Below are 13,693 nucleotides of genomic sequence, written 5' to 3' on the forward strand. Positions count from 1 at the left end.
TCTCGCTGGCACGAGTGTGTCAATATAAATTTGTGTTTACATTCCCGGACAACTGTACACCTGGATGTGTCTCCCCCATGGATTACATGATAGTCCATCAACATTCCACCAGTGGTTGGCACAGGGGACAGGCACAGTCCTTTCTCCCGATCAGAATGTTTGATACAATATGCAGATGAGCTACTGCTCCAAACGGAGAGTAAGGAGGAGCAGCTAGAGCTACTGGAGGAGTTCCTTCATCTCCTATGGAAGGTCGGAGTGAAAGTTACACCTAAAAAGGCACAGCTAATGAAAGAAAAGATTTCCTGTTTGGGAATGGTGATAACACAGAGAAAGCATGAGACAGAGCAGATACGAGTACAGACATTCCTCAAACTCCACCTGCCACGAGATATTAAGGGTCTGAGATCAATTTTGGGTTGCGTTGGTTATTGCAGGAACCATATTGATTCCTGGTGTCAGCGAAAGTCAGCGGTTACGGAATTAAAACAGGTGCTGGCCATAGCTCAGGTGTTACAGGTGCCAGACACACCCCCACCCTTTTCTCTCGATGTCGCTTCCACAGATACCACCTTATCTGTGGTATTGCTGCAGGAAAAGAAACATGGCTCATTCTGCCCAGCGGCTTACACATCTCACTTGTTAATGTCAGTAGAAAGGGCCTTCACAGTGTGTGAAAAAACATTTGCTGGCCGTCTTCTGGGTGATTCAAAATTGTACTTATATCGTCAGCCTCAGCCCCGTTACTATCCTAACTGAATGCACACCCTTCCAGTTGTTACTGGATGGACGACTGAAGGACGGTAATGTTATATTGTCAGCCTCAGCCCTGTTACTATCCTAACTGAATGCACACCCTTCCAGTTGTTACTGGATGGACGACTGAAGGACGGTAATGTTATATTGTCAGCCTCAGCCCTGTTACTATCCTAACTGAATGCACGCCCTTCCAGTTGTTACTAGATGGACGACTGAAGGACGGTAATGTTATATTGTCAGCCTCAGCCCTGTTACTATCCTAACTGAACACACGTCCCTCCAGCTGTTACTAGATGGAGGACTGAAGGTTGGTAATGTTAGTCAGAATCGTATTGCTCGGTGGACCTTGCGCTTGCAAGTTAGAGATATTTCAGTAAAAAAGGAGAAGACTTTGACATGCTTGGCAGACAATATAATCTACCAGGCTGAACCCCATGTGTGAAAGGTTTTGACAGCAAAGGCCCTCAAGGGACATTTTGTGTCAAAATCACCTGGGCGGGGGTGGGGGGTGGGGGGCGGGGGGGCGGGGTGGGGGGTGGTTGGGGGAGCGGCGTGTAGAAAGCAAGGAACCAGAAATCAAACCAACACTCAAAATTCTTGTTGATGTTTCCTCTACAGTGGAAAATGGGATTAGACAGGCAGAGAGTGGATTACATATACAGGATCATAAATGAAAACCTATCAAAGACATTGCCTTACAGTTACTGGCGAGTTTAACTGTGCAGCGTGCCGAACTAGCTGCAGTCGCTTTGTGGTGACACAACCACATGTTTCCCCCACTGGTTGATATAAATTCTGACAGTATGTACGTGTGTAACAGTTTGACCGAGTACCTACCTCTGTGGGAAGCCAGAGGTTTTGTGTCAGCAGATGGCAAACCTCTTCCATCTGCCCCATTACTGCAGAGAATAGTAGATGGAGCGAGGAAAGGGGAAAGGATTACAGAAAATACTATGATATATTGACCTATGTTGTGAAAATTGGTAAGGAGATAATTGGGACAACTTTGTCTAAGTTTAGTCTGGAAAACCAGGTGGTCATATGTCCTCACCCTATATATATATATATATATATATATACATACATATAAAACAGCAGAATAAAAATGTGGATTTAATACCACTGTCGGAAACTAGGAAGGCATTATCAGGGTTAACCCATGTGGCCGATAAGGCAAAGGGGAGATATTGCTTAACCACCACAATGAAGGAGTACCAGTATGGACATAACCGGATTTGTCTGGTGAGGAACAGTACGTTTCTTTTATACCCACAAATACCAACTAGGGTAGAGAAGATGGATTTGTAGAATACATAAAAGAAAGACAGAAACGATAACTGTGACACAAAGTGTTAAGGACGACTTGATAAATTACCTCCGGGAATATGAATATACTGTTCAGCCATTGCCCATACGTTTAGGTCAAGAGAGGCAGCAACTAGAATCCATTGGTGTAGCGTACTACAATCTGGAACAGGAGTGGAAGATAATACAAGTTGAGATTGACGAGATAAATGATTCGACCTGGTGGCAGGGCTAATGGAACTTGGGGTCAAACGTGCAGATACACCACTAGTTTAGAATTATCTCCCATGTCCTGATAGTTGTTTCGGGTATCATGGTGATATATGTGACATACTTAATTCGGAAACTTAAGAAATTGATAAAGGAATGTGCGAGGATGTATGAATGCAGGTTGGACAGCTACCTTAAAGGCAATCAGTATTCAAACTTGTTCTATAAAAAGATAGACAATTAATTATGTAACACGAGGGTAGTTGTATAACTATTGGTAGATACTTAAAATGAATTAATGAATGACAAATGTATTCTACAAATTAAATTGCGACTGTATTATGATCACACAAGTGATTAATTATGTAACAATGATGTTTAAATTGTGCTCTCTTCAACATTACACTACTTAGGATATTGCATTAACAATGAAATTGTAATTGCACAAGTGTACTACCTAAGAGACGGGAGAGTGTGATCCCTTGCGCATAGCCCTGCAGGATCAAAGGAGGGCGGAGAGGGCTGTAGACTCAGTAAAAACACAGAAGAACTTAGTTGAAACAAAAGGACTCGTCACACAACAATACACAACGTTTTGAAACATAGTGGGGGCTGGATAGAAAGGAGCACAGCAAACAGATGGCCAAGGAATTGTAGACAGTACAGAAAAACAGGCTGAAACAAGAGAGAGATTCTACCAGACAGTATCCATGCACAAACCAGATAAAAGAGTTGCTATGGACACGAGATATGATTAGACTCACAGTAGACAATGGCTGAAACTGGTGACGGCACGAGAACCCCAGGGAAGAACAGTCAAGAAGGTTGCCTGTGTCAAGGACTCAGAGAACAAAAGGGCAGCCGCTAGTCTGAGACTGATCACCTCGTGGCTTGACGGGTAGTATAACGTGCAAGTATTTAGTGCTTGTACCTGATGATTTAATGTGTGAATAAACATTGATATACCTTCCACCAGTCCGCTTCTGTGAATTCTTTCAGAGAAAGTGCAGATTAGGCACAACAACGATCTGCTAGCTCTATATAGGGTCTTACCAGGAACATTAAAAGAAGCAACACCAAGAGAGAAAATTACACGACCAGTAACAAAATTAGCAATGCTTCGTAGAGTTTACAGCCTTTATCAAAGACTCACCAGGAGTAACAACAACAGCAAAGAGGGATGAGAAAATGTCAGGTGCAGTAATGCAGTTAAACACGTTTTATAGAATTAATAGCTGGATAAAGAGTCTTACCAGGAACACCAACAATAGCGAGGATGGGATAGTAAATATATTGAATAATCTGAAGTGCAAAATAGATACGATCATCTAATGAGTACCAGTCATAATATGTGGAAAGAGCGTCAAATTGCAAGATGAAACTCCTGTCCATTGTTGTCACATTACAATCTATTGTTCTCAGATTCTGATCTATCCTCTCCCTCTGTCTGGAGTTGTTGGTCCCTCTTACTGCCGGGTTTGAGGCTCCTGTTGACACTATGTGATAATACATTGAAAGGAGTCCCTTATTAATAGAAGATGGAAACCCTCCAGTGAAACACTTAGGGTCCATGGAGACTGACATTAATTCCAGTCACTGAACAAACAGGTTCAGTTAACCTCTTTCAGTCCAGCACTGTTTGTACAACAATAAAGTACAACATTTATCTGGTCTGGATGGGATGTATGAGAGATGCTGAGGGAAGGAAAGGTGGGAATAGCGGAGGCACTGGACAGAATCTTTCAATCCTCCTTGGATATAGGAGTTGTGACAGAGGGCTGGAGGGTTGTAAATGTTACACCCTATTTGAAAAATAGGAGAGATGGGGTAGACACTGTATTTACTGACCAGACAGTTCAATGTCACTGATGGGGAAATTTCATAACCCAGGACAAATATATTCATTGCTTTGAAAAACATGGAATAATAAATAGACAGCAGGAGGGATATGGTAATTACAAAGCATGCCTGGCAAACCTCAACAACAACTTATATTTATATAGTGCTTTTAATGTTATAAAACATCCCAAAGTACTTCACAGGATCATTATGAAGCAAAGTATGACACTGAGACACAACAGGAGATATTAGATCAGATGGCCAACAGCTTGAACAAAGAGATAGGTTTTAAGGAGTACTTGAAAGGAGGAAAGCGAGACGGAAAGGTGATGACCGTAGCGTCGTGGTAATATTACCAAAATGGTAATACCGAGGATCAGGCTGATTCCCTGAGGACACGGGTTCAAACCCCACCGTGGCAACTGGTGCAATTTAAATTTCAATAAGTTATAAAATTCAATTAATTAATACAAATCTGCATTTGAAAGCTATTCTCAGCAATGCTGCCATGAAACTATCATTGATCATCGTTAAAAAACAACAGCCTGGATTATTGATGTTCTTTTGCAATGGAAATCTGCCATCCTTATACGGTCTGGTCTCCATGTGACTCCAGACCCACAACAATGTGGTTGACTCTAAACTGACTTCTGAAATGTCCAGCAAACCACTCAGTTATCAAGGGCAATTGGGGATGCGAAACAAATGCTGGTCTTGTCAGTGACACCCACATCGCATGAAAGAATGAAAAAAGAAAACTGTGCAGTGAGGATATTCCAGAAATTTGGGCCTTGGCAGCTGAAAGCCCGGACGCCAGTGGTGTAGGGATTAAAATCAGGGCTGCACAAGAGGCTGAAATTAGAGGAGCACATGTATCGCAGTGGGTTGTGGAGTTGGAGGAGATTACAGATATATGGGGGTGGGGTGGGGGAGAGACCATGGCGGCATTTGAAAACGAGGATGAGAATTTTAAAATCAAGACATTGATTGACTGGGAACCAATGTCGGTCAGTGATAGATGAACGGGACTTGGTGTGAGCTGAGGCATGGGCAGCAGAGTTTTGGATGACCTCAAGTTTACAGAGAGTAGAATGTTGGAGATCAGCCAGGAGTGAGTTGGAATAATTACATCTAGAGGTGACAAAGGCATCAATGAGGTTTCAGCAGCAGATGGGCTGAGACAGAGGTGAAGTCGGGCGATGTTACTGAGGTGGAAATAGGCGGTTGTAATGATATCCTGAAATGAGGTTCAAGCTCATTTTGTGGTCAAATGTGACACCAAGGTTGTAAACATACTGTCCGAATTTCAGACTGTTACCAGGCAGAGGGATGGCATCAATAGCAAGGGAACAGAGTTGACGTGGTGTGTGAAAACAATGTCTTCAGTCTTCCCAATATTTAATTGGAGGAAATTTCTGCTCATCCAGTACTGGATGTCGGATAATCAGTCTGATAATTTACCAACAGTGGAGGAGTGGAGAGAGGTGGTGGTGAGGTAAACATGATGGAGTTATTTGATAAAACAATGGAGAGGGTTGATGAGGGTGGTGTGATTGAAGTTATATATATGGACTTTCAAAAGGTGTTTCATTAAGTGACATTCAATAGACAGGTTAGGAAAACTGAACCCTATGGATTAAATGGACAGTGACAGTGTGGATATAACATTGACTAAGGAACAGTAAACAGAGAGAAGTGGTGAAAGGTTGTTGTTCAGACTCAATGACAGTAGACAGTGGTGTTCCCGAGGGCTCGGTTTTAGGACCACTGCTCTTTTTTCTCTTGGAAAACACGAGGAATGTAAGGCAGAGCTGAAACGTTAACTCTGTTTCTCTCCACACAGATGGTGCCAGACCTGCTGACTATTTCTGACAATTTCTGTTCTCATTGCAGAGTTCCAGCAGCCGCAGTATTTTGCTTTCATTTTAGTATTTAATTCACTGTCACTTTTCTTCCAGGAATGCCTACCTTGAAGAAGTTCTGCTCTTCTCTTGAAAAGCTTAGGGCCTCGGCAGCAGAAGGCACGGCCGCCAATGGTAGAGTAATTAAACTCGGGATGTTCAAGAGACCAGAATTATATGACGTTTCAGTGCTACAGTGGAAGCTCAGATTGAGGTCATGAGATCCATGCTTGCTGCCATGCAGGATCAGACTGCTGCCATCATGGCTGTGGATCTCAGTGTTCAAAGGGGTTTGCAGGCTCTCACAGCAGTCCTGCAACCTGTGATCCAGTAGATTACTAGGATTGCTGAGGTGCCGCCCCGTGGGAATGACAGTGTCTCCGTGGGGCAGGAACCTGTTGTCCTCTCTCAGGATGACAGTATTTGTTCTCCATTCACTGTCACTTCACCAGTGTCCTTGCTGTTACCCATCAGCCAGCCCAGGCTGCTGCTGCCCATGTCGAGGTGGTGCAGTCCGATTCCGAGTCCTCAAGTCACAGAGCTGCTCGAGGACATCCTGCAAGGCCATCTGCAGTCTCCCCAGGGAAAGTCAGCAGACTTCCACCAGCCATGCTGCAGTCACTGGAGAAACATTGTATCGGAGCACTAGGCAAGTCGAGGGAACCCACAAGACAGGCACTAAGGGAATACACAAGATTGAATAGTTCAGTAATATAAAAGCAAAATACTGCGGATGCTGGAAATCTGAAACAAAAACAAGAAATGCTGGAATCACTCAGCAGGTCTGGCAGCATCTGTGGAAAGAGAAGCAGAGTTAACGTTTCGGGTCACTGACCCTTCTTCAGAACTGACAAATATTAGAAAAGTCACAAATTATAAACAAGTGAGGTGGGGGTGGGGCAAAAGATAACAAAGGAGAAGGTGCAGATTGGACCAGGCCACATAGCTGACCAAAAGGTCACGGAGAATAGGCAAACAATATGTTAATGGTGTGTTGAAAGACAAAGCATTAGTACAGATTCGGTGTGAATACACGGAATATTGGACAGCAGCAAGGGCAAACCTGAAGAAAAACAACCTGAAAAAAACAGTGGGTAAGCAAACTGAACAAACTAAGATGAAATGAAATAAATGCAAAAAAAGATTGTAAAAAATTTAAAAAGGAATGTAAAAAAAAAGGAAGAAAAAACAACTAAAAATGAAAGTAAAATGGGGGGGGGCTGTCATGCTCTGAAATTATTGAACTCAATGTTCAGTCCGGCAGGCTGTAGTGTGCCTAATCTGTAGATGAGATGCTGTTCCTCGAGCTTGCGTTGATGTTCACTGGAACACTGCAGCAATCCCAGGACAGAGATGTGAGCATGAGAGCAGGGGGGAGTGTTGAAATGGCAAGCAACCGGAAGCTCAGGGTCCTGCTTGCGGACTGAGCGGAGATGTTCCGCAAAGTGGTCACCCAGTCTGCGCTTGGTCTCCCCAATGTAGAGGAGACCACACTGTGAGCAGCGAATGCAGTATACGACATTGAAAGAAGTACAAGTAAATCGCTGCTTCACCTGAAAGGAGTGTTTGGGGCCTGGGATAGTGAGGAGAGAGGAGGTAAATGGGCAGGTATTACAACTCCTGCGATTGCAGGGGAAGGTGCCCTGAGATGGGGACGAGGTGGTGGGGGTAATGGAGGAGTGGACCAGGGTGTCGTGGAGGGAACGATCCCTTCGGAATGCTGACAGGGGAAGGGAGGGGAAGATGCGACTGGTAGTGGCATCATGTTGGTGAATGTCCACTATCCTGGCAGCAGCCAACCAACCTCACACGGTTCGGACTGTGGAAGCATTGCTTCATCACACTGGTGGTCTGTTCCACCATGTTCCTGGTGACTTCATCGTTCATGTTATACACATATTAATTGTGTGAGGTTGGTTGGCGGTGGGAGGAAGTTTGGGGGTGTAGAAACATGAGCTGTGTCTGGAGAAGGCGGGGTGGTTACATTTGTCTCCGAGGAGCCACATTCTGGTTCTGCATGGCAGCCTGATCTGTTGGGACTGGCTGACTGCTTCAGAATGAAGTTATTCTGGCTGCTGCCAGGATAGTGGGACATTCACCAACATGATGCACTGGGCATGCTCACACACCAACTGTACATTAATGGAGTGAGATTTTATTCAGTTCCTGTACCTCTCCCCGTTGACATGGGGACACCGTAGAGACACCGCGACCATCAGGGATGTGGCTCTCCTGACAAAGCCACGGGGCCCGCAGAGGGAGAAAATGATGTATTAACTTCACCCGACATAGATGGCCTCTCTCACGTAGCGGATACATCAATGGACAACACACAGTCCTCACAACTACAGGCCAGTTAGTCCAACATCAGTGGTGGGAAAAGTTTCAGAACAATAATCAGGGATAAAACAGCAGGCATGTTGAGAGGTTTGAGTTAATTCAGGATAGCCGGCATAGATTTACAAAAGGAAAGTCATGCTTGACTAATCTAATTGCACTTTTGATGATGTAACAGAGAAGGTTGATGAAGGGAATGTGATGGATGTTGTCGAGATTGGTTTGAAGAATGTGTTTGATAAAATACCACAAAAAAGGTTAATTACCAACATTGAGTCAAATGGAATGGGAGGGTCAGTGTCCAATTGGATAAAAACAAAGGTTTACATAGAGAAAACAGTGTGTCATAGTAAATGACAGTTTTTCAGACTGGAAGATGTTAGACAGTGAGTGTTCCCCCAGGGTCAGTGCTCGGGCTACTGTTTATTTTTGCTGTGTATAAATGACTTGGATCTTGGAATACAGAGTAGAATTTGAAAATCCGCCTCTGATACCAAACTTGGAGCTGTGACAAACAGTGAGGATGTTCAGAACCACCTGTGACAGGACATAGATACTGAGTAGAATGAGCAGACCAGTGGCAGATGAAGGTGTGAGACAAGTGTGAGGTGAGGCATTTTGACAGAGAGGATAGGAAGGCAATATAGACTTAATAACACAGTTCTAAACAGTGTGCAGGAACAGAGAGACCTGTGGGTGCATGTGTATCCATCTTTAAAGGTGACAGGACATATTGAGAGATTGGTTAGTAAAACACATATAATCTTGGATTTCATAATGAGAGGTATTGAGTTCAAAAGCAGAGAAGTTATGATGAATGTTTAAAAATCTCTGGTTAGGTCTCAGCTGGACTAGTTTGTCCAATTCTGATCATCACACTTCAGAAAGATTGTGAAGGTCTTTGAAATGGTGCTGAAGAGATTTAACAGAATGGTTCCAGGGATGGTGGATTTTAGTTCCAAGGTTAGGTTACAAGATTATGACAGGTCTGGATAATTTAGACAATGAAAAAGTGTTCCCATTAACTGATGGAAGAAGGACGAGGAGCACGGATTCAATGTTTTGGACAAGAGATGCAGGGGGAATATGAGGAAGAACATTTTTCTTTATGCAGCGGGTGTTAATGATCTGGAACTCACTGCCCACAAGTGCGTTAGAAGCAGAGACAATCATTGATTTCAAATGAAAGCTGGTGGGGACCTGAATGAAATAAATTTGCTCCAGGGATTGAGCGGGCGAGTGGGACTGAATGGATTGTTCCATGGAGAGCCAGCATGTACATGATGGGATGAATGGCCTCCTTCTATGTCGTAAATGGCTCTATCAGTCTCTGTGACTCGATGTTGGATACTTCTCCTGCTCCTGCCTGGAAAGATCCAGATACATAGAAGTTCAAATGAAACTGTGACCTTAACAGCCACTGACAGCTCCGTCCTCACCCTGGTGTGAGGCTCCAGGTCGTGTTACAGGAGGTGACACAGCTCTGTGACCACCTCCTTATTGAATCAGAGTCACCTCACACACTGCTCCTGGGTTAGGTGTAGGTAGCAAAAGTGTTCTTGGAAAACCGGAGGTGCGTAGGGCAGAGCCCCCTCTTCCTCCCACTTTACAGAGCTTCCCCTCTATGCAGCCTCTGCTCCATTTGTTACAGACCCAGAGACACTGTAACTACAGTCCCCATACATTGTCCAAATTTGCGTCACCAAATCCTCTGTCCTCCCTGAATGTCGGCAGCAGCTCACAACACAACCTCCAGAGAACCATCCATAGCACCTCCACTAACATTACAATAGCAGAAGTAAGTCAAAAACCCCTCACCTGTAAGTTGGATGCCTGGTCCTTTTTAAATAACACTAGAGGGGCTTCCTCGTGCTGCTGAATGGATGTTCAGCTGAGAGTGACTAGCACAGGCATTCCGTGGACAGTCCAAGTTTCAAAGACGTACATCACAGCTGCTGGAATGGCTGATAGAAGATATATACAGACCCCTCCTCACGCTACCAGCACATGCTTGGTGAACGGGGGCTCGAGCCCTCTCCAGCATGGAACACTTGAAGTGACTGGCAGAGCAGCTCGTATTATTTTATGGATCCAGAGTTACATGGCGTTCGGCCCAGTGGCGCTGCAGAGCTGAAAATCATTGCCAGAGTAGATAAACAGAGAGAACGACGATAGGATCATATGAATTAGGGGCAGAAGTAGGCCATTCAGCCCGTCAAGCCTGCTCCACCATCCAATAAGATCATGGCTGATCTGTTTGCGTTTCGAATTCCACACCCCCATCTACCCCCGATAAACTTGGATTCTCTTGCCTAACAAAAATCTATCTACCTCTGCGTTAAAAATATACAATGACTCCCCCTCAACCACCATCAAAGGCAGAGATTTCCAACATCACACAATCATCTGAGGAAAAGAAAAGTCTCCTCATCTCTGTCTGAAAAGGGCGACCCCTAATTTTCAAACAGTGCCTTTTCAAAAAGTTACTTTTAAAAAGGAATTGAAGAAAAGACTTTCAGGCAAAAGAGTTCGGAATATGGGAATGGAGAGGGGAATGGGATTAATTGGAGGGGTGAGGCCATGGAGAGATTCAACCACAATAATGAGAATATTAAAATTAAGGTGCTGCCAGACCGGTAGCTAATGTAGATCAGTGAGCACAGGGGTGATGGGTGATCGGGATTTGGTGTGAGTTAGAATACAGGCAGCATAGTTATGGATGGGCTGTGGTTTCTGGAGGTTTATAACTGGGAGGGTGACCAGAATTGAATTGGAATAGTCAAGTGTGTATTTAACAAAGGCACAGATGAGTGTTTATGCAGCAGATGGGCTGAGGCAGAGGTGGAGACGTGTGTAAGTACAGAGGTGGTAGTAGGCAGGGTTGGTGAGAATATGGAGATGAACTCAGCTCAGATTTAAATAGAACACAGAGGTTGCAAACTGTCTGGTTCAGCATCAGATATTTGGCAATGAGGAGATCACGGTTCATGGATAGTGGATGGAATTTCTTATGGAGACCAATGAAAACTCCACTCTTCCCAAATTTAAATAGCAAGAACATTATTTCAGTGAAACAAATTTTACAGATGTCATAGCGGGGAATACAGACTTTCCAGGGACAGCAACAGCAGCAAAGATGGGAGAGTAAATTACAGGCACTCTAATGCACTTGGCAATGGTTTATAGAGCTAATACCTGGAGACATATATTTGCCAGGAATAACAACAGCAGCAAGGAGGGCAGAGGAAATGACAAGAATGGGAATGCAGTTAAACATGGTTTATCGAATTAATAGTTAGATACAGAGACTTACTAGGGACACCAATAATAGCCAGGAACGGGTAGTAAATGTATAGAATATTCCTCAGTGCGGAATAGATCCGACTGTTTAATGAGAACTGATCATAATCTGCAGAAAGAAAGTTAAACTCCCAGATGAAACTCCTGCCCATTGTTGTAACATTCCAATCTATTGTTCTCTGATTCTAATCTATCCTCTTCCTCTCTCCAGAGCCGCTGATCCCTATTAGTGCTGGGAGTGATGTGATACTCCCACTGACACTATGCAAAGGCACAGATGAGGGTTAGTGCAGCAGATGGGCTGAGGCAGAGGTGGAGATGGGTGATATTACAGAGGTGGTAGTAGGCAGGGTTTGTGAAGGAGAGAATATGGAGATGAACACAGCTCAGGTTTAAATAGAACACAGAGGTTGCAAACAGTCTGGTTCAGTCTCAGACATTGGACTTGGAGTATGTCGTTCACAGATCGGGGACAGGATTTCTTATGGAGACCAATAACACTGGTTTCGGGCTTCAGAGAAAAAACATTACTTGAACAGTATTTCAGTGAACCAGGGTTTACAGACCGTATTTGTGGAAATGAAGACTTACCAGGGCAGTAACAGCAGGAAAGATGAGAATAAATTACAAGAACTATAATACTATTAGCAATGGTTGTGGAGCTAATAGCTGGAGACAGAGATTCACCAGGACTAACAACAGCAGTAAGGAGGGCACAGTAAATTCCAGGAACATTATTGCAGTTAAATATGGTTTATAATATTAATAGCTGTATTGACAAACGTACCAGGGACACCAACAATAGCAAGGATGGGATAGTAAATGTGTTGTATAATCAACAGTGCGTAATAGATCCGGGATGTTAAAGACAGCGAATCATACGTAGAAAGTATGAAAAGAGGCCATGATAATCCTCTGCCCACTTTTGTAACATTCCAATCCACTGTCCTCAGATTCTGACCCATTGTTGCAACATTCCAATCTATTGTTCTCAGGTTCTGATCTATCCTCTCCCTCTCTCTGGTGCAGCTGATGCCTGTAAGTGGTGAAGCTGACGATCGACTGGCACAATGGTATTAAACATTGAAAGGAATCCCTTATTAATAGAAGATGGAAAACCTACAGTGACACAATTAGGGTCCATGGAGACTGACATTAACTACAGTCACTGAACAAACAGGTTCTGTTAACCACTTTCCATCCAAACACTTTCTGTACCTCAGAGAAGTAGAACATTTACCTGGTCTGTATGGGATGCATGAGGCTACTGAGGAAAGGAAATGTGGAAATAACAGAGGCCCTGGACAGAATCTTTCAATCGTCCTTGGATATGGGAGTGATAACAGAGAACTGGAGGGTTGTAAATGTTACTCCCTGTTTAAAAAAGGAGAGATGGGGTAAAACCTGTATTAATGACCAGTCAGTCTAATGTCGGTGGTTGGAAATTTCTAATGGTCACAAGCAGGATATAAGTATTCCTTACTCATAAAAGGGATAAAATTTGAGAAGCAGCACGCAAATGCGAATTCAAAATCATGTATGGCAAACGACAACAACAACTTATTTTATATAGTGTCTTTAATGTAATAAAACATCCCATGATGCTTCCTCATAAAACAAAACATGACACCGAGAGATATAAGAAATTATTAGGTCAGAGGACCAAAAGCGTGGTCAAAGATGTAGGTTTTGATGGGTGTCTGAAAAGAGGAAAGGGTGGAGAGGTGGCGGGATGGAGAGGCGGAGAGGGGTAAGGAGGGTATTCTAGAGCTTGGAGCACATTTTGCGAGCAAATGTGATACTAAGGCTGCAAACAAACTGTATGAATCTCAGACTGATACAGGGAGAGGGATTCAATCAATAGCAAGGGAACAGAGTTGGAGTGGGGAGTGAAAACAAGGGCTTCAGTCTTCCCAATATTTAATTGGAGGAAGTTTCTGCTCATCCAGTACTGGGTGTTGGATAAGCAGTCTGATAATTTAACAACAGTGGAGAGAGGTGGTGGTGAGGTAAACTTGATGGAGTTCTTTGATAAAACAATG

This window comes from Heterodontus francisci, unplaced genomic scaffold (assembly GCF_036365525.1).
Source record: "Heterodontus francisci isolate sHetFra1 unplaced genomic scaffold, sHetFra1.hap1 HAP1_SCAFFOLD_200, whole genome shotgun sequence".
Lineage (NCBI taxonomy): Eukaryota > Metazoa > Chordata > Chondrichthyes > Heterodontiformes > Heterodontidae > Heterodontus > Heterodontus francisci.